This window comes from Rhea pennata, chromosome 1 (assembly GCF_028389875.1).
Source record: "Rhea pennata isolate bPtePen1 chromosome 1, bPtePen1.pri, whole genome shotgun sequence".
NCBI classification, from domain to species: domain Eukaryota; kingdom Metazoa; phylum Chordata; class Aves; order Rheiformes; family Rheidae; genus Rhea; species Rhea pennata.
This window is the reverse complement of record NC_084663.1, coordinates 52,372,519-52,397,313: the sequence shown is the minus strand read 5'-3', so window position 1 is coordinate 52,397,313 and position 24,795 is coordinate 52,372,519.

Genomic DNA, 24,795 nt, shown 5'->3' with positions numbered 1-24,795 from the left:
TCAACTAAGACATAAACTTCCCACCGATCTTGAGCGAGTCACTTAAATCTTAGAAAATGAAGACGCTTCTGCGCAGTATTTGTCAAACGATAGCTGAAAGCGCATAGCAAATCCCAGACGTACAAAGGTTCTTTCATCGCAAACTGACCTTTGAGCAAAATGTCAACAGTCAGGGAATTTGTGCCACGCTCATCTGCCTTTCAGTCGATGAAGTGCCCATCCCCAGACTTACTTCCCTTTCCTCTCCCTTTCCCTTCTCCGCAGGATCAGTGAGCTGAGGCGACTGGATTCAGCAAGCAGCGTCACACAGGAGACACCAGGACAAACAAAGCTCTGCCACCCATCCTCACTGTAACATATATTAAATCGAAAGTCTGATGCTATAGCTTAAGTTCAGAAAACAAGATTATTGTGGTGAAATTTTAGTCAGAACTTCTGCTCTGTTACGTCTATGCATCCTAATAGACGGATGGGGGATAATAGATGGAAGGGGATAATTTAGGCCTAAAAGTTTCTTTGTCATAAACAAATTAGGTTGTGATATGCTAACAAATAGAAGTCTCCCTATTAATCCAAAAATGATCAAGTGAATTTGCTTGTTGGATAAAAAGGAAAATAAATTCATGTTATTATTCAAGAATATTTTGACTGTTTTCAGACATACTTTTTGGAGAGAATAGAGCAACATTAAGTTGCAGTAACAGCTTTACCATGGAGGCAACAAATATTGACGTAAGCTTCACAGAAATTATTTGTAAAACCAGAATTTTACCATAATTTATTAATCAGAATGGCTCTTATAGCATAAACGTATAAGGTAACTAACTAAACTTCAGGGTACTTGCTAAAGCAGGAGGTTATCCAGTCTTTTGCCAGGCCATTTGCTAATTTCTACATCATGCAAATTCTGCATTATCAATGCAAATAAAGAAATTCATTTTGCTGATCTTCGTCATATAGAACACTAATAATTCCTCTTGATTTCTGTTAAAACTCCCTATGGTTTAACACTAATTTCAATATGACTGATTAGAAAGAACCTGTTAAAATATCAGTTGCTAACTGAAACTTATTTAAGCTCACCTGGTAGTCAACTTAAAGACACAGAGAGAGAAAAATGAGGGACAATTATTAGCACTAAGGACCACAGAGAATAGAAATAATTGCATGGATAGAAACTTGACTATCCTTGATATAATTTAAATGTGATCAGGAATTTCTCCCCATCTATTTCTAGATATCTGAAAGACACAGTTGAGAAAATTAAACACTGCAGGAGTTTCTACTGATATCCCAAGAATGGCAAGAAAATTAAAAAAGGTGTTCTTTTCCTTCTCTTAAAGGTGGTATAGCCTTCAGCTTCTTCCTTTTCTCCCTCCCATCCAAAATAAAAAAGGCTTTGTTTTTTTTGCCAATAACTAAAAAACATTAAGCATAAATCAAAGCAATGTTGTTTGCATGACTCTGCAGAAAAACAGCTCTGAACAATATCATCTGCCTCATTCTCCTCCATCATGGTACTTCGACCTCAAATTCCACAATTACCAAACACTCTATTTTCCTAGTACATTTAGGAAATCAGTATTAGTACTAACAAGGTCACTGTTTTAGCTGGCTCTTAGGTTCCAGCCATTTTGTCCTGCTAGGACCTGCCTATAGCTGCCTCCTGCTCTCCAGTTCTTTTCACAAGCTTTGCCATCTTTGGGGACTGCGGCACAAGTTCATCATTTAGCAATCAGGACCTTTGCTAGCCTTCATGGACCAAATCAGAGCAGGGGTCTGCCTATACAGAACACAGTCTATGGGGCAACAGGGTTGAAAAAAAGATCTGTAAGAGGATAACCAGTATAAAATAAACCCCAACTCACACAGGTTTGATCTTTATGAAGAACAAGGGAGACCCAACAAGAAAGAGCTGAAAATAAGAAAAATGATAAGGCAGGTCAATATGTGAAAAGACAAGTAAGTATATGTCAAGAAAAAGCAATATCAGGGAGCAAAACAAGGAAAGATCTGATGCCTGGGGGATATACGAACAATACGGAAAGAGCCTGTGGGTTGGCCAGGATACAGAGAGACATACCAAGGAACTTCAAAAAGCCCTGGGTTTCAGCTGGCATTTTGTGGGAGGCGGTTCTCCAAGAAGTTCCCTAGCTCACTTAGAAAAAGTCTCCAGGAGTTTAACATGACATGTGTAACATTCCTAACTTTCATGAAAAGCAGTTTTGTCAAAAGAGATGATCTGAAAGAGGGACATATCTCCTGGGGATTCAGAATAGATAATCACCAAGCTAGCTTTTCCCTACAGCAAACTAGCTCAGAGAAGATGCAGTCTTGCTCTCCTTGTATGATTTGGTTAATTAATTCCTCTACTCCAAAAAAGGAGGGATTACAATCATTTTTCTATATTTAAAGGCTGTAAGCACCATATAAAAGACTGAAACAATGTTAATATGTAGAGGGCTACAAAGAGGAGCAAATTGATGAAGTTAAAAAAAAAGAAAAAAGAAAGAAAAAAAAATGTCCTGAGAGAGTTGTCTATTTTAATAATCTCCCAGCAGTAGTGATATAAACTCCACAGATAGCTTAGATTACACAGCATGAATATATCTAATTTTGGAGCCTAGTCTTCCTAACCTTCCTGCATAATGAACAGCAATAGGTTCCTCCAGGAGATTTGGGACGTCTACACTAGACATGTTTCAAACTGCACTCCAGAAGCACTAAGTTCTTTATCCTACCTATACAGGGAGCATGAGGGGGCCAACCTCGTGGGCTGGGCAGCCATACCTTCATATTCCTGGGATTATAGTGCATACTTGGAGCCAGTGTGACACGGGGCTAATCCTGGCTGGTATCATCTAAATACCAACTATTCCAAGATGGTAATGTTTTATGACTAGTGTTAAGATATGCTGGTGGTCCTAGTCTCACATGGACGGTCTGCTAGTTCAGGTCTGGATCTATAACGACCAGCACAAACAGCTAACATCAATATTGAAGTGACTCCTGGGAGTACATTCAGAATAATTCAGTGTTTACTGTTAAAAATATTTATCTGTGGATGGTATGGGCTTTAGAGTAACTAAGTCCTGCAAAATTCTTGGACAACTTTGGACAGTCAGATCTTAAACACAGAGCCAGGAAATCTCTGAACTCTTGTTGAAGCTTCACCTTCTCCATATCCCCAACTCCCCATAAGCCTTCTCTCAGGGCTTGGGAAAAGCTTCAAGGCTAAAATGGACACAAACAACATTTAGGAGTGTACCTCCTGAGATAATAAAAGTATTTTGAGAGGTCAGTCTTGCAGTATTGTAAATGGTCTACACACAGTTCTCGAAAATAACTACATACTGTCTCCTACACAGAAACAGAAGGTTTTCATGGACATATTCCCTCAGACTTGCACTCTGCAAGGGCAAAATCCATCCATGCGCAGAAAGCTGTGTACCATTAGCTCCCTTATTTGGGGATTTAATTGCAGGTTCAGTGATATCCATCCTGTTCAGAGCTGTTATTCTTAGAGAATGAACATTTGCATTACTTGCTCTGATGCTAACGTACTTTCCATTGGGATGCTGAGGAACTTTCCCTGAACTTTAAACCAGCTTGACCTGCTTGTAATACAAAATGCAATAACAATGTAAAGTTCTTGATTCTGCTAGCCTCAGATTACCAGAATAGTGCCACACAAAGTCGGCTTGACTCAACTGTAGATACAGTTTTGCTCTCTTCCATGCCTTCCACTAGAAAAGGCATGAATGTTTCTGCAATCATTTGAAATTAAACACTTTACTTTTAAAATTTCCCCATGGGATTTTATATTCAGGTATCAAAGTAGTCTATAAGATAGACTGGTCCCTCAGGAACGCTTCAGTACATTGATCTGCCCCAAAGTAAGCAGGCCTAATGCTGCTCCAGCGTTACCATGCTGCATCGGAATGATGTACTTGTGATTGACAGTTTTGAAGTTTATGTTAGATGAGGAAAATGTTCTCCAACCTTTCACTTTACTGTCCAACATTTTTTATGCAGAAATTGTATATGTGTAATTCTGCAGAGCATTAACTGAAAGGCCAGAGTTTCCAGAAAGAATAACACAGATCTACACAAGTGCTATATACTCATAGAAAGCGTGACCTGCTCAAGATAAAAGAAGCATAAAGTGCAAGTACTGACCAGCAGGGCAACACATTCACAAAAGATGCACTGGACAAGACCCAAAAGCTAAACCTTCCACATAGGTGCAGAAAGACCATGAAACACAGACACCGTGCCAAAAGCTTCTTGAAAGCGTTGCATTTCTTCCTGCAGGTAATGCAACACAGTATACATGCACATGACTGCTGGACATCTACAAATTGCAAACACGTGGCAACCAGGCTGAAGACAGCTGACCTCTTATGATCTCCAGATTTCTAGAAACAGTTCTGTAATATGTACAACACCAAATTTGTAAAGTCCTTGAAATGTACCTGGATAAAAACTACAGACTTAGAAAAAGAGAGTGTGTCCAGGAAAACAGTTAACAGTTAGCTCCATGAATAACAGAGAAAGGTTAGAAATTGTAGTCAACTTTTGATAATGCATGTGTGCTCTCTTTGTGCCGGTACACATAAGGAAGAGGCCAGATAAAACTGCAATTAATATAATCTACTTTACATGTGCTTTATAAAAGTATGTGATATATTACCTTTGAAAACACTCGTAAACAGATTCAGGACCAGCTTTGAAAATCCCTGGCCAGAGCACCTCCTGGTACTGGACAACGTGAGCTCTACATCATGCCTGTCCCAGTATCATACCCCAGGCTGGGACACACAGGGAAGAGGGGGCCCAGTTCGTCCATCACCCACACTCTTCACCCAGTGACAACCAACAGTGCCTGCACGCGTCATGCCAGAAAGCATATGAGCAGATAGCATAAAGCTACTAAAGTAGGATGAAAAAGGAGTGCACCTTCTGCAAAAAAAAAAAAAAAAAAAAAAAAAAAAAAGTACTCTTTTATTTGTAACATAAATGTACAATCTTGTGCATTTATGTAGTCTAAACCAGGCACAGAGCTTTAAAGAACTTGTTTCTATGGAAAAATTATGTGAAGAATGTCTGCTGAATGTATACAGGAAAAAAAATAACGCAGTGACTTCATCAGGCCATTGGGTGCTTTTGACTAAGGAATAGAGCTTTTTTTTTTTTTTTTTTTTTTTTTTTTCCCTCCCTGCAGTTGTTTTCTATGCAGTCTTCAGACACCCTGCAAAAGAATTAACATGACACCATGCTGCGAAACAAGGAAGTACCACGCGTGCATCCCCCCTCAGAGCATCCCCAGGATTCCTAAACACCGAAAAGCACGTATACCTGCTTTGATTTCACCTTATTCAGGGGATTTTGCTCTTCTCTCTACCTCTTAAGGCAAGGGACAAGGGATTGTTTTAGGCCCGGGGTCTGCAACATGATGTGCCAACGCAGATTTTATGTGCAAAGTCTTGTCGGTTGTAACACATAGATATCAGTTACCCAATTTAAACATCCCACTGCAAGCCCTGTGTATTAAACGGGAGAAAATACTTCAGGTTTCCTGTTTTTTCTCCTTTCTTTTTGCCCCAAGACTATCTAGAAAACACATTATGCACTTTTTCAATAAAAGAGTAAAAGCTGAAGACAGACATGATTGTGCAAATTGGTTAAAAAATAACTTTAACAGGATGATACTTTCTTAGTTATGAGTCATTTTTTGAGCAAAATAGTCCTTTTGATCAAATGTTAGGTAAAAAAGTAGATTATTCCAAGGCCCTGAAAAGCCTGATTTTTATAATCATCATTTTAAAAATAAAAACAACATGCTGCACCACACCTAACTGTGATCTTCAGGCTTCAGTTACACAAGTATTTTGCAAATTGTCATTTTTAAAGGCTGCGGTAATTTGGCATGTAATCGAAGGGCCCGGCAGGCAGATGCGCGCGCACCGTTGCGTGTTACAAGTACTCAGCAGAAGTCTAAGACCGCTCTCCCTAAAGCAGCATCGCCCTGCACGGGCGCTTCGGACAAGTTCCTCCCATGCGTTATCAACACCTCCGCTGGTTTCCTTGCACCACAAAAAGTTTCGGCGCCGCTGCGCCTGGCCCGGCAATTTTTGCAAGAGGGAAAAACCTCGGTCATCTCCGTTACCAGCTTTGAGCGATGAAGAGCTGCGCAGGCCCTGCGTGCCACCAAAGCCCTTCTGCGGCAGGCAGCGGGGAAGGCTGCGTTAGTAATAAACGGGGGTTTTAACGATTCACCAAGCTGCACAAGCGGCAGAAGCAGACAGCAGGTTTGCAGCAAGACAGGAAAGGGATCGTGCCACCGAGCCCCTCACCCGCAGGCTGACCCACAGCCGCCTCCCCCCGGGGTCTCGGCACCTCCAGGAGCTCTGCTCTGACCCCCGACTCCCCTGCCGTAACGCAGCATCCCGTGATGTACCCAGGTACTGCAAAGAAACAAGGCATTTGGGGTAGCTGCACCGCGCGGAAGTTTTCGCTCGGCTGGCAGCGGGGAGGAGGCACCCACACTCTGAAGCCGTTGTACTACATGGCTGGCATGAAGCGCGCCCTCTAAATTACAGGATGAGTCGCCAAACAAAATGTTTTTATTAAGCCATGATGTAAGACGCATTAAACAACGAGAACAATTTCCAGACGTCAGCATATCACTTGCTTAAACCCCGGAAAAGTAATTCAGAGACGGAAGAAAAGCTTTATTCTTATCCTACCTCAGTGAAACAAAGCTCTAGCAACACATCTGCTCACTTCTTTGCCTTGAAGGCGGATCAGCCTGGGATGAGTTTCAGCCATGGCATCATATCTGTGCCTTCAGTGGACCTTTGAGGACTTAGTGAAGTCTTTATTATTCCAGCAGTGTGTAGTGGCTATGCATAGTCAATCCACATAAATGTTTCATGTTGCAAATCTATTAAGTCAAAATAAATATTCTTCCACTATAGCTCCCTCATACCTAATATGCACATATTTTTTTTCCAGAAGGCATATGTCTACATTTGCTGTAAATCTCATGCTACAAATAAGAAAGGGGGGAGGGGGGCATATGCCTCTAGGACACAGCTTATTATGGGCTAAGTAATGGCCTTCCTTATTTACAAAATCAGCGCAGTCGAAATAGCTTAGAGCACAGATGAAGTAAGCACAGATTTTTTTTCAAGCATTTGACTTAAGGGCAACTCTTTTCTACTGCAGAGTTGTAAAGGCACTCAAAAAGGCTAGGAATTTGCAATTGTTTAGCCCGGAGAGGGATAAGAGCTATCAGGTGCCCATTCTGTAACTTCTCACCCCAGCCAGCCCTGCACTTGTTAAGATGCAAAAAGGTCCAGCCTGCAAACACCTGGCTTGCACCGAAAAATGCTGGGGAAAAAAAAAAAAACCCCTTCCTTCCCATGCCGGCGGCAGCGAACAGGCACAAGCCACACGTGCGCGCCGCACTGAGCGCTGGCGGGGGGAGCGGGGGGCCGGAGTTGCCCGGGTGGCTAGTGAAGCGGAGGCCGTGCGGGTCACCTTCGGCAGAGCCGTAACTCCCCGGTCCCGCAGGGGCTCTTCGCCGCGCTGCCACGGGCGATCGCGGGCCACGTCCAAGCCTGCCGCTTCAAGGGCAAAGCGGCAGGTCTCCGACCGCAGTCGCTACTTCAGGGCTCCGAGTCGCCGCGGGGAAGCGCGACGTAAAGCCGAAACTTGTATTTCGGGGAGCGCACGTCTGACGCGAAGCAGATGAAAATGCCGGCTAGATACTCAGTGAAGGTCACTAGGCTTAACTAAAAATATAGGGGGAGAAAAACAGACGGGGAACGGTGGGAGGGGGAGAGGGAGAGCACGAGCACTGCAGCAAAGAAGCTACGCTCAGCCAATACATGCTGGCACTTACCATAAAAATAGAAAGATCCAAAGAGAATCAGATTAAGGATCCTTTTTATCTCTCTTCAACAGAAAGATTTCCACATGAAGCTCTGAACACAGCTGTCCAGGGAAAAGCAAGGTAATATGATGACACACAGAAACCACTAAACACACAAATGGTAAATCCTCTCCCAAGCCTTCCAAAACCCGCAAGCAGTTTGTGCTGCAAAACCGAGAGGTAACAAGTATGAGCCCGGCTCCTACATAACACTGCAGCGGAAAAAGAGAGGAAAAAAAAAAAAAAAAAAAAGAGCCTGCTGCGTTTCTCCCGTCACTCGGGCTGCACCGTCTCCGTCCTCATCCTCGCACCATTACTTACAGCCGAGAGGTGGGCTTGGGGGTGGGGAAAGGAGGCTTCTCCTCCGAGCGGGAAAGAGGGGGGAAACGGCATCAGCATTTTTAATCAGCCGCCGGGAGCGCCCAATCGCAGGGGCCGCCCGCCCGCGACCCGCTCCTCGCACACGCGCGACCGCGGCGCCGCCCGCCACGTGCCCCCTCCCCCCCGCGCGGCTTTCCGCGCCCCGCTCGCCGCTCCTCGCACACGCGCGACCGCGGCGCCGCCCGCCACGTGCCCCTTCCTCCCCTCCCCCCACCCCGCGCGCGGCTTTCCGCGCCCGCGCGCCCCTCACCCGCCCTCCGGGCGGCGTGGCTGGCGAAGCTGCGGGCCCCCCTCCCCCGAAGCGGGTGTTTTCTGTGCTGCTGTCCCAAAACGCCGTTTTCCGCAGCTGTGCAACGATAAGGGAGCAAGAAAAGTTTGGAGGTTTAAATACCAGCACTGTTGAACTTCCAGTTCATTAGCCAGCAGCTTTCCTATAAAAAAAAAAAACCCGCATGCATTAAATATTGCTTCCTCTTCAAAGGCTCATTTTGTCGCGGCGAAGGAAGTCCAGCAGCGATTTTAAAGCTCAGACCCATCGCTGCGAACTCACCTTGTCCAAATCAGCAGGTTTTGACGTGACATCACAGAACCTTGATAGTACTCGATCGGCCCAAAATACATACTCGGGGTCCCCTTTTTTCAACATGACAACTGGATTAAGTGTTTGTGGTGTTAGCTATCATACTACAGGTCGTTTAAAAAAAAAGGAAAAAAAAAACACTCAAGTGAATTTGCAGTAAAGATATCCCAGATTTGGAAATAAATATTTCTACAGCATGTAACCCATCACACCAGCCTGCATGGGAAAGTGATGCAGTCAACACTAAAGCTGCCAAACACGGCAACTTTCATAAAACACCAAACTTCTCAAACGCTCCTGCTGGACTATGGGCGGAAATTCCTCTGGTCTTACTGTGCAACATAGTCCACAGTGGGGTGGACCTAAATAAAGTATGTTAGGTTTGCATTTAATTAAAACAGACACACTCTGCTAATGGACACACAAAACTAGATGGTCACCTTTTTAAATACAGTTTAAAAAACAGGCAATCCTGGATTTTCTATCCTATCACAAAATAAACAGGAATATCATTCATGCTTTGATTCCTTTTTTTTTTTTTTTTTCTGTAAGGGTGCATGCAAAAACAGACACTGATGTGATGGCTCTCTGGACAGAAGAAAGCAACATCATGGGCAAACTTGACTGGACAATACTATGAATACTTTGCTATGATTTTCATAGCAAAGAAATCTAGACTTAAGCATAGTAGAAGGAAGGGACTGCCAGGCCTGTTCCCAGTTTTCCCACATGAAGGCAGGAGGTGGGAGGAGAGGCTGCTCCCACACAAGCAGGAAAGATTTGGTGGTGCCACAAATGCTTTCTGGTGACAGCTATAATGAACTGAAGATGTGAAGAGAGACTAATAAATTAATTCAAGATTTCAGAGCAGAGATTTGAGCCCTTGGGTAATTTAGGCTTAATCACCCCTTGAGGCCACCTTTGAGAATTTGGAAAAGTCCCTAACAGATGTTCAGGGTGGATTTAGTGAAGGGTCTATACTTCCACTGAACAGAAAACCCCAACTTTTGTAGTGCTGTGATCACAGAAGGTGTCCTAGCCTCGTGCTACCAGGCAGTAAATCAAGTCTTATGGCCTCTCCCTTGTCAAAGGGCTACCACTGGCTGCAAGCACGCGGCTCTGAAGCCTGATGGGCTGTGGGAATGGTGGTAAATTCCGCTGGAAACCTGATTTCCACCACCACCCCCTTCGTTTACAGGTGCCCTCTTCACAAGCCTGGAGAACTGGGGTCTGTAAGGCCACAGCTACGTGCCAGGGACACTGGCAACCTGCCTTGAGTGTTGTCTTTCAAGCGATTTGAGGGATTAAGAGTAAGGGGAGGGGAGGGAGAAGAAGCACACATGTCCACAGAAAGAATTATTAATTAATTCTCTCTTCCATGTCAGTAAAACTGCTTCCTAAAATATATATATATATACACATACACACATGTATATATGTATTTTGGAACCAACTGTTCTTCTACAACTACATAATGAGGAAAAAGCTTACTTGCTTTTTCCTCCATAAAAGGGAACCAACAGCATGGTTGAAAGAAGAAAAGAAAAGAAAAGAAACAAAACAAAACAAAAAAAAAAAAACAAAACACAGCCGATCTCTCTATTCCTCCCCAACAATTCAAATGACCCCCTCTCCCCTCCCCGCCCCCAAGGTGCAGCGCACTTCTGGATACCCAGGATTTTGTTACGGCTCTGCCCTCACTACTGGAGTTTTGCATGAACTTTCCACTGCTCAGAAAATTAACAACTTGGAAAACTACAAACGTGGGGGACTCTGCCAGCACTCAGGCCCCAGCACAGCAGCGCAAACCAACAGGCAAACGTGTGAACCGAGCACGAGGAGGAGAGGGAAGGAGCAGAATAAATGAATGAAAATAAAATGGAAGTTTCTAGGAGAGGCGCTCACGTTTTCCAAGAGTAGTTTAGGTTTAAGAGTTTTGTTTCTTTGTCCAAGCTGTCAGCATCACTGCGGCATGCAGGAGAAAATTTCCACGCTCTGAACTAAATGAAGTTGACAATAATGAAAGAGTGAAACCAAGATGGTAAGAAATGCAGAACAGTTTCCTTCCCCGTTTGGTGAGAGCACTCATGAGGCTCTCCAAGGCATCCAGCACAGCTCTGGTGCCCTCTCCTGAGCTCTCCATGAGAGCACTGAAAAGCAAATTCCTGCTAACTTTGTCCGGGGTGAAGGCGACTAAGGAAAGTTAGTACTCGGCAGTGTTCAGTTCCGACATCCTTCAACTTCCTGATCTTGCAATTTGTTATTTTTATTATCTATTAGATTGAAGTGCATTGCTATCGAATTGCTAATCTCTGCATTGATGTAGAGCACTGAGACAAAAATCTCTCCTTAATCTTCTTAGCAGGTTTAAGATTTATTTTCACTTCTATTGGTCTGTCATGCAGTTCTTTGCATCTTTTGCATTTTTTTCAGGACTTTTTCCTGAAAGCTAGAAATTTAAGCTAGAAAGATAGCTAGAAATTTAGTCAATTCTTGAAACTCCTGAAAATAAGATATCTTTTTGCTTACTCTAAAATAATTTACTTTGTGGTTTCTTGTTAGAAAGTTTGTGAGTTGGTGCTGGAAAAAAATATTTCAGGTTATACCTTCTTTTCTCTAAATGTGGAAACAAATATTTTTTGGTATTTCTGCTTTTAACATTATTATGGACAATTCTACTATTTCTATAGACTCAACATATTTTAAGCAAAAATTCCAGCCCTAACTTACTGTTCAATCTTTTCTGGGCACAAGAGATACTGGGCCTTCACGCTGTTTACTTTCTATTGCATTAACTATACACTTATTTTCATGGTTATAAGTTTAGCAAACTTATAGTTATGCTATAGTTTTTCTATTTTATCACTGTTATCTTGTACTTATTAAGAAATTCATTTTGTAAGACATCACTCTTCATAACGTCCTTTCCTTGGAAAAAGTAAAGTGTTCTTAAATGATTTTCAGTTAACTTTTTCGAATCTATGAACAACAATAAAGGGAAGTACCAATACCAATTCTAGGAGAAACTTTGTTTTCCGAAAAGGTGAAACCTGGGATTTCAAAAGCATTTGTACATGCTGCTGATGCATCATGTGAAATTGGGTGAAGGAGGTTCTGTACTGCATGTACATGGAAAGCAAAGAAAATTGAAAATCATAGTCTACTTCAAGAAAAAGATGTCAGTTAAGCAAAATCAGAAGCACCACCTAATACTTTCCACCTTAGATTTATTTTCTGAAGCCAACCATACAGCCATTTCTGAAGTGCTGAGAATATTCAAATGGAAGAGAAGAGAACAGGTAATAGTCTAGAGTGTCTTTCATTTCTACATCATGTATTTAAATCTAATGCAGATGGGAAGCAGACACACATAACTGCCAAGACTTGTGGATAGACTTTCAACTGCTGCTAACTCTGGCATCTCTATTTTCAAGAACTAGAGTTTCTAAAACTTATTCTTTGAGTAAGAAAGTCTGAGCTCTCCAGTGATCAAGCCAAGATATCTTGAAAAAAAAATATAGAAAAAAAAGCTTAAAAATCGATATTTCTTAGGCATTATTTGACAGAAAAATCTGTAATGACCATATATGCATTCTAGAGACTTGGTCTTAAAGTAAATAAATCCAAGAAATAGCAGTAACCTTCCCACAGGGATTTTTTTCACTTTTATATGAAACAATGAAGAAAATTCTATAAAACAAATTATTATAGATAGCTCCATTGTGGGAAGGGGGAATAGGTTTGAATCCACATTTGTCAAAAAGCACAGATCCTAACATTCAAACATAAACATACAGCATGTGCTATTTTCCTGCCGGTGTGCCAACGACCCCCCCCAGTCTCATTTCCTAAAGGGGATAGTAAAATCAAAACTGCAGAGCAGTAACTAAGGGATGCAACTTCTACTAAGGACACCATTGCCAGGTCTGTTATCTACAGTATGACATTTGATCTTCACTTCAGGACCTCAGAATAAGACTGCCTATAAATCTATTAAGAAAATTATATGTATAATATTTTTTACAGTATAAACTATGGGTTTTACTAATGCATCTTCAAGAATGCTGCAACTAAAACCATGCCCTGAAGCCAAAGCCCATTGATAAAGCAAAGAACATACAGAAAGAGACAACAAAAAGTAGTGCAAATATGTAAAAGAACTGAACCCACCTTTTTAAAGTCATGAACATTATTAGAAGTACATATTTCATCTTTTTCAGCAAGTAAAATAAAGTACTCAGAGATCCTTCCATAATCTTAAATAGTACTCTTAAAGATGCAGAAGGATTTTCTGCCACAGGTGATCCAAAGTACTGTGCATATTTCTGATTTTCAAAAATACAGCTTCATCCTGACCTGAGCTTTTAATACGAAACTGATATCTTGATTTAAAGCTGCTTTTTTTAAATTGGGGTATCCATATTAAATATTTAGTGATCAATTATGTATAAACCTTTTAAACTCAGTCGTTTTGCTAGTGTGTAATACTAGATTTTTGCACATTAGAAGTTAGTATGAAACATATAGGAACACAACATCACAGCACATCAAGCAATTATATCACTCTTAAAAGACTGTCCTTTAATAGAACAGAATATTCTATTTAATTCTATTGCCCTGATTAATAAAATTAAACTTCTGACAATAAAACAGATCTTAAAATAGACCATAAAAATTACACCTCCACTCTGAACAAAGTTTTATCCTCCTATGTATATTAAACCTAGAGCAGATGGTCAGGAGATAATCTGATTGACAACAAGAATTTAATAAAACTTTTTCTTAAAAATACAGGAAGTTGTCTTGTCAAACACCTTTGTACTTTTGTTGTAAATGTAATCAGAAACATTTGCTGCACATTTGAGTCAAAGACAAAAAGGGCATACCTTTCCCAGGCGATTCACTGGAGAGAGATAATATAGAATACACAAAAGACATAATCCCATAACCAAAGCCAAGCATATAGGTTAGTTCCTAGTATAGATAACTGCAGTGCTAAGACATAGCCTGTCTGATAAGAGATTAAACTCAGGTCCACCTATCTTTTACTATTAGAAGTTGGAACATCTACTTTTTTTCCTCCACAACACAGAAGAATAAGGGATCATTTTACAGCCTGTGTCAAGACTTTCCCTTAACAGACTGGAAATTTAGGGGACAAATAAATAAAACAACAAAATATGCTCTAGAACAAAAGTTAAATTCTACAAACGGATGTTAAGCACCGAGTTATCAACAGCAGAACGTGGTAAGACCTGGAAGTGGGTGAATAGATGAGAGGTGGCAATATGGTACACTGTGCAAACATGACAGACCTCAACAAGTCAAATAATCTTCACGTGCTGATTCCCAGATTTCTTTTTATCTTTGATAGTGGTCCAGGGTAGGGCCTTTCAACTGCTGCAAGACACACATGCTATGTCCAGCCACACAGCGGGGAGAGGCTGCACTGCTGAACTCCTGTTGAGGAGGGTGAGAAGAAACCACCACCTAGAAAGCCCAGGAACAGTCTGGGCCCCAGACACTTCTGAGGACTTTCCAGTCCACTGCTGGAGTGGATGGCTTGGAGCAGTGCCAGGCCATGAGTCCAGAGGTGCAACCATTGATTGTGCCTCTTTGGGAAAGCAGAGAAATGAACTAAAGTTGATGCTGAAGCAGAGGGTAGGACAAATCCAGCAGAGGTAGATTTATCAGAACAACCCCAGCAAAGCATCGCCTGATAAGTTGTGCCCTGTGTCCAGCATGCTGCCTGCTCTGTAATGCAGTTTCACTGTGGCATCTTGCACTACTTCTAGTGCAATTGCAAAATATACGGTGAGATGAGCTGCAAACAAACTGTCGAAAGTGCAGCTTGGTGAAATAAGAGAATGCGTTTAGTGTCACGAACAAATCATGGAGATTAGACTAGCAGGTCCCATGCCTGTGGGTTAGATCCCACAACGTGAGGAAGCAAACACGCACATACACACACAAACACCATCAATTAGGAAACGTGTGGGGCACATGCACAAAAAAAAGCAGGCAGCTCCCAGAATTTCAAAATTTACCAAATTAGAGAGCATTGCTGAGCTTCTAAGTGCTTGGCACCTTTGTAGCTATTTTTTTGGAAGAAGAAGAGATAAAAAAAAAAAAATCATATATAAGAAGACAGAGTAGCCAAACAGAGAAGGCATGATCTCTATGAACAGAGACACTGTTTTAGCATCTCTTCATTTGAAGCTTACAACTCTTTGATTAAAGGACATGAAAAAATTTCAACTAATCCAAATCTAACCCAGGTTAGAAAAATTTAGATTGTAACTACAAAAACCTCTCCTTTAATACAAGTAAAATTATTCAGTCAATTAGCATAATCACTGCTTGGTTCACACTGATGTATATCATGTATCTGAGAGCCTGAGCATCTTTAACAGCAGAACAGAAACCAACAAAACCCCAGACTAGAAGTCCGACACCTTCTTCTCTTCCCCTGATGCTCACCAAGACTTTGGAGAGACTCAAGAGGAGCATTTTACACCCTGGGTTCCACCTCAGCAAGGCCTGCATAAAAAAGCCTCATGCTAAGAAATTTCAAAAGTTGAACGTTCAGAGTCTCAAAATTGGCTCCACCTAGTGACTGCCTTTTAAACACCGACGGCGTTTGCCAAGAGCGGGATGCGTTCTTCAGGTCCTTGCCTTCTGTTGAAGTTTAAAGGTTTTCTTCTTCTACAGAAATAATTTGAGTGCCTCTTATAAGCAGTAATAGGACTATTAATGAGCATCCTCCAATAAAGGGAATGAATTTTTTTGAATTCACTTGCTGCCCATTTAATTGGTCCATTACTTCGGCTCATGTGGAAGCACAGGCCATTTAAACACTTAACCGCACTCCATTTCTGAACACTTAACCTTTGAAATGTTAGGACTGCAACACACAGATTAACCACAAAGACTTGTGATTTATGGGAGTTTTCATATTTTTAATGTAAGAAAAAAAATTCTAGAAATGTCACCACTAATAATCCTATTGAATCTATAATATCAAAAGCAAGAGGAAATTGAAAGAGAAATCCCAAAGTCCTTGCTATGGTTGGAACTGTACTTATAATGCCTCACTAGGCCACAGTCCTAAATATTGCCATCTACCTACCACAATATTTCAATAAAAATCTTTTAATAGCAGCTTGTTTCCCTTTATAAAAGATCTTTTCAAAATTGCTCTAAAGAACTGGCTCACCACCAAGAAATAAGTGATACAACATTGGTACTTCACACCCAATAAAAATGATAAAATATAATAAAATGAATAGTTGTTTATGATGAACTCAGTGCTTTGTGTATTTATTGATGACCTTCCTTGTATACACAAAATGACATAAAAATGTCTGAAGTGAAACACACAATTTAATGGGTTTTAGATCACTGTTGACTATCCAGTGTGGAAAAATGACAAAAAGATAAGAGGCTAAAGATGCCAACAGAACTCTTTTTTCAACTTCGCAGATGAACTGTAAGGACAAAGGGAAAGATATTTGATTCAAACCAGAGTCAGCAATATTTTTAAAGGTTCTTTTGACTTAATCAAGAAAGTAGTCTTTATGAGACAGTGTAAGTTATTTTGTTTCAATCAAAAGAGCTTTATTTTGTTTTGGGTTTATTAAGCTCAAGTATCAATTTCTTTTTGGACTGCTTTTTAAAATGTTGAGGAAAAAATCATTTTTGACAAGTGTTTGACAAATGATTTCCAAAATTTCAAAATATGTTTTTGGAGGAGACTCGGAAGGAGAAGGTCTGAAACGTGACACTGTGCTCTACCCATCCACCAGCAGCACCTATCCCAGGAGCCTGGTGCGAAAGGAGTCACCTCGGGGCACTAAGAAGCCAAGTGCACAGCACAGCAAGTCCTGCACATGATCCTGGAGCTGCTGCTCAGACATGTGGGGAAAGCCAGGGAGAAATCTGCCATGTGCCTAAAATTTTAAACCTAGAAAAAAAGTGTGCCTAAGGTATGAACAATTTGGGAAACATCAGTATTTCCAATTGGTATTAAAACATCAAAACGGCATTGATCTGTGAACAGTTCTGTTTGACCAAGGTTATTCACTAACTCTCAGCTCAGCTCACAGTTTTAGTCCCTGGCCCGTTCCTCCCCTCCCACCACACACAGGTTCCTCTCTTGTTGTGCCTATTTTATTATTATTTTAACTGCTGCTGTTTTTATTTATCTATTTATTTTTAAAAAGGCACACATTAGCAACTCTACAGTGGCTTCTCACTTGTAATAAGGAGAAGGAAGCAATTCAAACCTGGACACCTGCTGGCAACGTGGAAGACAGCTCCACGTTGATATGCCACAGGCTAGAAGATAATGAATTATGTATACCTGCCATTTCTGGGCTCCTTCCTGACAGCACAATAGCACTCATTTTGCTTTCTTCCCTTAAAAAGAGGATATTTGGCCCAAAGAGGGACCAAATGAACAGAGACCGTGGGATCTGATCTTCAGAGGGTGAACCACAGCATGGCTCTGAGATAAATACTAAGTATGTCAAAACTGCTGAGGCTTCCCCCCTCTTCTCCTCTCCGCCTTTAACTACACATGTGACAGAGCACTGGAACAAGTTACCCACAGAGGCTGTACAGTCTCCTCTCTTGGAGATATTCAAAAAGCCATCTGGATGCAATTCTGGACAACGTGCTCTAGGTGACCCTGCCTGAGCAGGGGGTTTGGACTAGATGATCTCCAGAGGTCCCTTCCGACTTCAACCATTCTGTGATAGCATCAAGTCCTACAGCAGTTGAACGAAGTCAGGCAGAAAAAGCAGATGTAGCCCAACAGACCTGCTATTGTCAGTGATGGGGAGGAAAAAAAAAAAAAAAAAAAAAGATATCTGGAATTCCTGTTACTTTCAATCCTCAGCGAATTTTTTGGTAGATAGATTGATCACATGCAAGGAAAGATGACTCTAGAAGCATCAGTATTCCTGATGGAAGAAAGAGCGCTGTGTAACTTCTAGATTCAAAAACTGGTGCTAAATGAAACCAAGACTGGGCTGAAAGCCTGCTGACGTACGTACTGATTACTTTGTAAGAACAGAGGCAACATCCAAGCAGCAATGTCCAGCTGGCACTAAAGACATGCCGCAGTGCTGCTTCTGTACATCCCTGTACACACACTGGAGAGGACATCCTGTGCAAAGTACTTCTACTACTTGGGCATGAGAGACTAGCAATACAAATCAAATTTTAACGCTTTTTGCTTATCTTGATCCACCTCCAGCTTCCCTGATACCATCCGTTCATTAATGACCAGTGTAGACTTGGAAGTGTCATTTGCATTTTTTCTGACTTAAATGCTATTACCATCTGACATCAAAGACCACTTGAAGAAAGACAGTTTTGAAAGCAGGAAGAAATTTTGTATTAAGATGTGTTTTAGCACTCCTCTCATGCCTTAGCCTAAGAATGGTTCCTTAAAACGAATAAAGTCCACAGACTGATGTTTTGGCACCCTCTTCACTTCCCAAAGCCACAGATTCAGATTTTTTTTTTTTTTTTTTTTTTTTTTTTTTTTTAAGTATTTAGCATTTGTAGATCTCAAGTGCTAATGTGGCACTAGAAGAAGTAATTGTCCTGTTGTCCTGTTATTCAAATTAATAGCCATTTTCACACTAAACCAAGACCATCATCAAGTCTATGACTTAGGAAGAAAATGAAAGAGTGATCACCATTAGTAGCTAGGAAAATAAAGTAATGACAAACCAAAGGAAAAAAAAAAGTAATTCTTCATCTAAAAGTGCAATAAACCAAATGTGGGTCTGAATTATAGTCTAAAATCATTTAGGACATGCAGAAAGAAGTCAAACAAATGACTATATCAACTGCTGCTATGAAAAAATGTATTTTTTCCCTTTCAGCTTCCTCTCTCACATTCTGTTTTAGTGCCTTAGGCTAAGAAAGAAAGAATTTGTTTTATTTCTATAAAGCCATAGAGCAGTTAGTCTTACAGACATAAACTCAGAAAAATACATTGCTAAATTTAAAGATAAGGAGACTCTATGATTATAGTCAGAAAAGCAAATTACATTGATACCTTCACATGCGTTTGTTCCCAAGATGATGTGAGGTTACACAATTTTTTGATTGCTGCTTCTATAAAGCAAACTATAGAAGTGATGAGCTTTATTCTCCTGTATCATTAGCAAACTCATTACTAATTTCCAGTTCAGAGTTATTAGTTTAGGTGATAAACTTCAGACCAGAGAAAAATAAAAATCCCATTTGCAGATCTCTGTTGATTTTTGACTACTGCCAAATAGAAAACCATTCACTGGCTTGTGACTTGAGTCATTTCAGCACAGAAAAGAGACTGGAAAACCACTGTCATGAATCCTACAGTTACACCCTGTGGGCACTCAGCCACCAGCGTGGGGGAAGGTTCTCTGTTGCCTTCCTTGTTTGCTTCTTTTAGTGCCTCATCCTTCGCTCTCTGAAGGGATTACAAAATTAATCTCAAGAATCCTGAGGACAACAGTAGTAGGTGGAACATTCCCAACATTCAAGAGTAGCTCATCTAGCTATTAATAAATTAAAACATTTGAGCCCAAGTTCAATTTTAATCAACATGCATTACAGGCAAGTTTTCTTCCTGTGGTGGGAACAGATTTCTTTGCTTTTCCCCTCACACAGCTTCCTTTTCTTTCAAATAAGGATTTCTGCCTTCTCAGAGGTCCATCGTTTGCCAAAGGCATAATAACTAGACTCTCCTGAAGCACATACCATTTTCTGTGTACAATGTGATACATATTTGATATCAGAGCTGTAACAGATCTATTGCGTCATAAATCATGAGATAGCTCTGATGAGATATACGACATACCAAATTTGAAGGATTTGTGGAGGAATTCTTTTATAAAAAGTGTCCTGAAATTTGTGGCATAGACTGCACATTGTGAAAGTGTTCAAAGAATTTCACAAGGTTGCCAGCTAGTGAGTCACACAGAGTATTGCAGAGCACTGCTGTGGTGGGTACCAACTCCTCTCCCTCATATCTACCAGTTGGGAGGAGACTTTCCAGAGCATAGTTTGGATTGCAGCACATTCAGCTTTCACATGAGATGCTTGGTGCTGCTTGAACACTTGATTAAATTCCTTACTTTGACAGCACAACATTTGCATAGCTTTTTTTCTTTTTTTCCTTTCTTTCTTTTTTGGAACACTGCACTAGAAGTAATATAAGATTCCATTTCAAAAGTCTAGATTTCAATTCAATGTGTATCATGTATTTATTAGTAGCATCACAGTTTCCAGCTCCCTTCCTCCTTTCAGCAAAAGGGTTCAAGTGTCCTACAAGCCCCCGACATTCCAGTTCTTTGGCTCCAGAAAAATCATAGTTGAGAACCACATTTCATTTCCCTGTTTCTGAATTATCCAGAGTGAAGTGCTTCATAACTCTGAGGACATTCCAAGATGTGCACTCAATAACCAGAGCACAGACGTTAAATATAGAAGGATATGCAAAGCAGGGCAACCATATGCCATTACACAGTGTCACTCCCTACAGGACAGGGCTAAGCCTAACCAAATGCACATGTTCTTTCCTTTTGCTGAACTTAGCTATTCTGCCCAGTTGATGCAGTCACACATAACAGCATATTTTTGCAAATTCATCTAGGTAGATGTAGATTTATTTGCAGTTTCAACGCTGCATGCCACAACACATTTCTCATCACAAAGCGGTATTTCTCTTCCCATGCAAAGATGCTCTTAGATGTGTTCTGCAATGAATGCAGAGTCAGCAGGTGCCTTTTAGGGGAAAAAAAGACGACTACATTTTTCTAAGCCACAAACTCCAATGAAGAGATTACAAGGCCAGTGATACAGAGACAGCATGCATTTCGAAAGGGACCTCCAGATTTCCTGCTACATTCATGGCTCCCAGCAGCCCTCACATCAATGCTCCCTGCAATCTGACCCCCAGTTAGCAGATATTTAAAGATCCCCCCACAATTTCTGTGGGTCTGGGATTGAGTCCTGTCTGATACAGGAGGTTTTAGATTACCAGGGTTTTTATTGCAGTTACACATGCTACAGGTAATAGCAGGATACCAATGAAAAAAAAAACGGCTAAAGGAGGCCAGGAAAGCACAAATGTCTCCTCAATGTGAAAACCAAAACCTCCCAATGGCCCAGTATGGAAATGAAACTATCTCAGCTTTTACAACACTTTTTCTCAAAGGAGATGTGAGGTGGCCCATGAAGGATTGAAATGTTTCTCTGGCCCTTGTCCTTGTGATAAGGCACAAATCTATGCCAGATAGTTTCTCCCTGTAACTTGGCCTCTCATGATAGCAGTCCTTAAATTGCCCTTGCAACTTGGCAGAAGGCATCCATCTTACAACCTCATCCCTCCTCTTACACCTCTCAAGTGGCTGTCTATTCCTACTCACTGTAATTGGAAGAGTAATGTACATTAAGTTTGCCAGCTTCATAGGGATTCATTTTAATAACAAGATTGAAAAGGTGAAAGACATACAAGTTTATTCTGTCAGAGCCAAAGGCTTGTTCTCGATGACAAAGTTGCAGAAGAGAAATAAAAGTGTTTTTTTTTTTTTGTTTTTATTTGTTTTTTTTTAATTATGACAGATCCTTCCCAGAGCCATCATTCAAAATCCCTGAAGCATTTTCTTTTCTGTAGGAGCAAAGGGAAGAGCATGGGGCAGCTGCATCCCAGGCCAGGACCACAGAACTTCCCATTGGCTCAAGCAAAACATTCTCATACCCATTTTTATTCAAAACTTCCTGGATTTCAGTTGCTGTTGGTTTTATTTCCTTTGTTAACAAGCAGGAAAGGCACTCTGGGCTTTATGTTCCTTTTCAACCACCAGGACTACAGCTTCCAGGTCTCATTCCCAAATTCTAAGATATGAAAGTGCAGAAGTGAGGCCTCTCCTTTCTCTGCAGCCTGTCCTGCTGTTTTATAAATCACCAGCTATCAGCAATATTTGTCTTACACATACCTTATAAAGCTAGCCACTTAAATTTGCTTACAGCCCCTTTATGGTGACCACACTGCAAGATAAAATTCTAGAGGACACGTCCATCATGCAAAAGGATGTTTTCAGATGTCCTAGTAATTACTACTCACAAATAAGCTTATTTTTCTTATAAGCTAGCTTTCTCAGTATATCTGTCCCTACACTCACACTGCCAGCAGAGCCAAACACAGGCCAAGAGTTTGTCAGATGAAAGTTGATACTAAATAGAAATGAAGGGGAAAGCCTTCTTCTGAAATCTTAAAATCGAAGTCAATCATCAGAACACTTACAGAGATTAAGTACCTGCAGGTGTTTAAAAATACCAACACTACTTTTTTTTTTTTTTTTTTTTTTTAAGAATAAACGCATTTTGAGAACAGAATTTGGCATGTAGTAGCACCAATATATGACTCTGTATTTCAATGCAGATTGAATTCATTCCTCACTTAAACTGCAAAAGCCATGGCTGAAATCTCTCAAAAGTCTACTAATGAAAACTTGCCCTGGTTTCAAAGGTACCATCTGAGGTCACATGCACAAGCAATGAATGCCCTCACTAGAGATGCATCAACCAAGACACCAACCATCTGAACCTTAATCTAGCAAAACATTGCAATGCTTAACCCTAAATCACAGGAAAGAGCCATTAAGGTCAGAAGATAACTCACCTGCTAAACACCGTACATTAGCTAAAATGCTTTTCTAGATCAACCAGATGTTCTCAGCAATATGCAAGATGGATTGGCTTCTTTATCTGAGAAAATTAGAGGGTCTCTTCATTTGGCTGAGCATAAGGCCTAAATCTCAAATGTTTCTGTTTTAACTTGGTTCAAAAAAGGGTATTCTAATACCTTAAATAATGTAAGCATTAATAATCAGATTTTTTTTCAGAATGGCTTAGTAAAACATTTACACTGATCAACTATTTTTTTCCTAAAAATGCTTCTGCATAACAATATTTGCAAAATTAACCTCAGCTAATTGAGTAACACATTTGCAGTTACCACAGGAAACTTAATTATTAAGAAAATGCACTGTAGAAAGCAACAGTATCTTAAGCAGGTATCATAGAAACAGTAAGGCTGGAAGGGACCTCTGGAGATCATCTAGTCCAACTTCCCTGCTCAGCAGGGTCACCTAGAGCATGGTAGACAGGGTTGCATCCAGGCAGGCCTTGAAGATCTCCAGAGAAGGAGACTCCACAACCTCTCTGGGCAACCTGCTCCAGGGCTCCGTCACTCTCACAGTGAAGAAATTCCCTCTCACGTTCAGGTAGAACTTCCTGTGGTTCAGTTTCTGCCCATTGCCTCTTGTCCTGTCACATGGGACAACTGAAAAGAGTTTGTCCCCATCCCCCTGACACCCTCCCTTCAGGTACTTGTACACATTGATAAGATCCCCCCCTCAGTCTTCTCTTCCCCAGGCTAAGCAGGCCCAGCTCTCGCAGCCGTTCCTCATGGGGCAGGTGCTCCAGCCCTCTGATCATCTTTGTGGCCCTGCACTGGACTCTCTCCAGTAGTTCCATGTCTCTCTTGTACTGCGGAGCCCAGAACTGGACACAATACTGGAGGTGAGGCCTTCCCAGGGCTGAGGAGAGGGGCAGGATCACCTCCCTCGACCTGCTGGCAACACTCTTCCTAAGGCACCCCAGGAGACCATTGGCCTTCCTGGCCACAAGGGCACATTGCTGGCTCACGGTCAGTCTGTCATCCACCAGCACTCCCAGGTCCTTCTCTGCAGAGCTGCTCTCCAGCAGGTCAGCCTCCAGCTTGTACTGGTGCCTAGGGTTATTTCTCCCTAGGTGCAGGACTCTGCACTTGTCCTTGTTGAACCTCATGAGGTTCCTCTCTACCCAACTCTCCAGCCTGTCCAGGTCTCTCTGAAGGGCAGCACAGCCCTCAGGTGTATCAACCACTCCTCCCAGCTTGGTATCATCAGCAAATTTGGTGAGGTGACCTGTCCCCTCATCCATGTCACTGATGAAGAAGTTGAACAGGTTGGGACCCAGTACTGAGCCCCGGGGGACGCCACTAGCCACAGGCCTCCAACTAGACTCCATGCCACTGATGACGACCCTCTGAGCTCTGCCTTTCAGCCAGTTCTCAATCCACCTCACTGTCCACTCGTCTAACCCACACTCCTGAGCTTCTCTAGGAGGACGTTATGGGAGACAGTGTCAAAAGCTTTGATGAAGTCAAGGTGCACAACGTCCACTGCTCTCCCCTCATCTACCCAGCCAGTCATTCCATCATAGAAGGCTATTAGATTGGTTAAGCAGGATTCCCCTTGGTGAATCCATGACAGAAGTATGAAAGAAGCAGATTAAAAAAAAAGGAAGGAATTTAACATAAAAATACATATTTTAAGCACATCCAATGAAACAAGTACAACTGTAAACATATTCAGAGCTGTTTCTTTTAAAAAGCTATATACAAAATCAGAAGAGTCAGAATAATTTGTTCATCATATGGATGTTGAAACATAAGTATAAATATGTACATAAAAACAAATCCCCAAAAGCAGATTTAATATCATTTAGGGTTTACATTTGGTGAGTTACTCTAAATAAGAGATAACAGTGTGGTCACTGCGCATGAGCAATGTCACTGAGATCATGAAACTACGCACGCTGTAAAAATAGTCATTTTAGGACTGCATCCTAAAATATTCACTGAAACTGCCTTAGTCTGTGACAGTTGCCTCCTGTATGTGAGCACATTAAGTGATAATTTCAAGGGCCCACATCAGGGAAGGCAACAACCTTGTTCACCAATGAATTCTTTAAAGACCTCTCAGTTAACGTGATAAACAAGTGAACCACTGCCCAAGTTCATCATACATTTTTGTCCGTGTAATAATATACCCCACAGTTTTACATG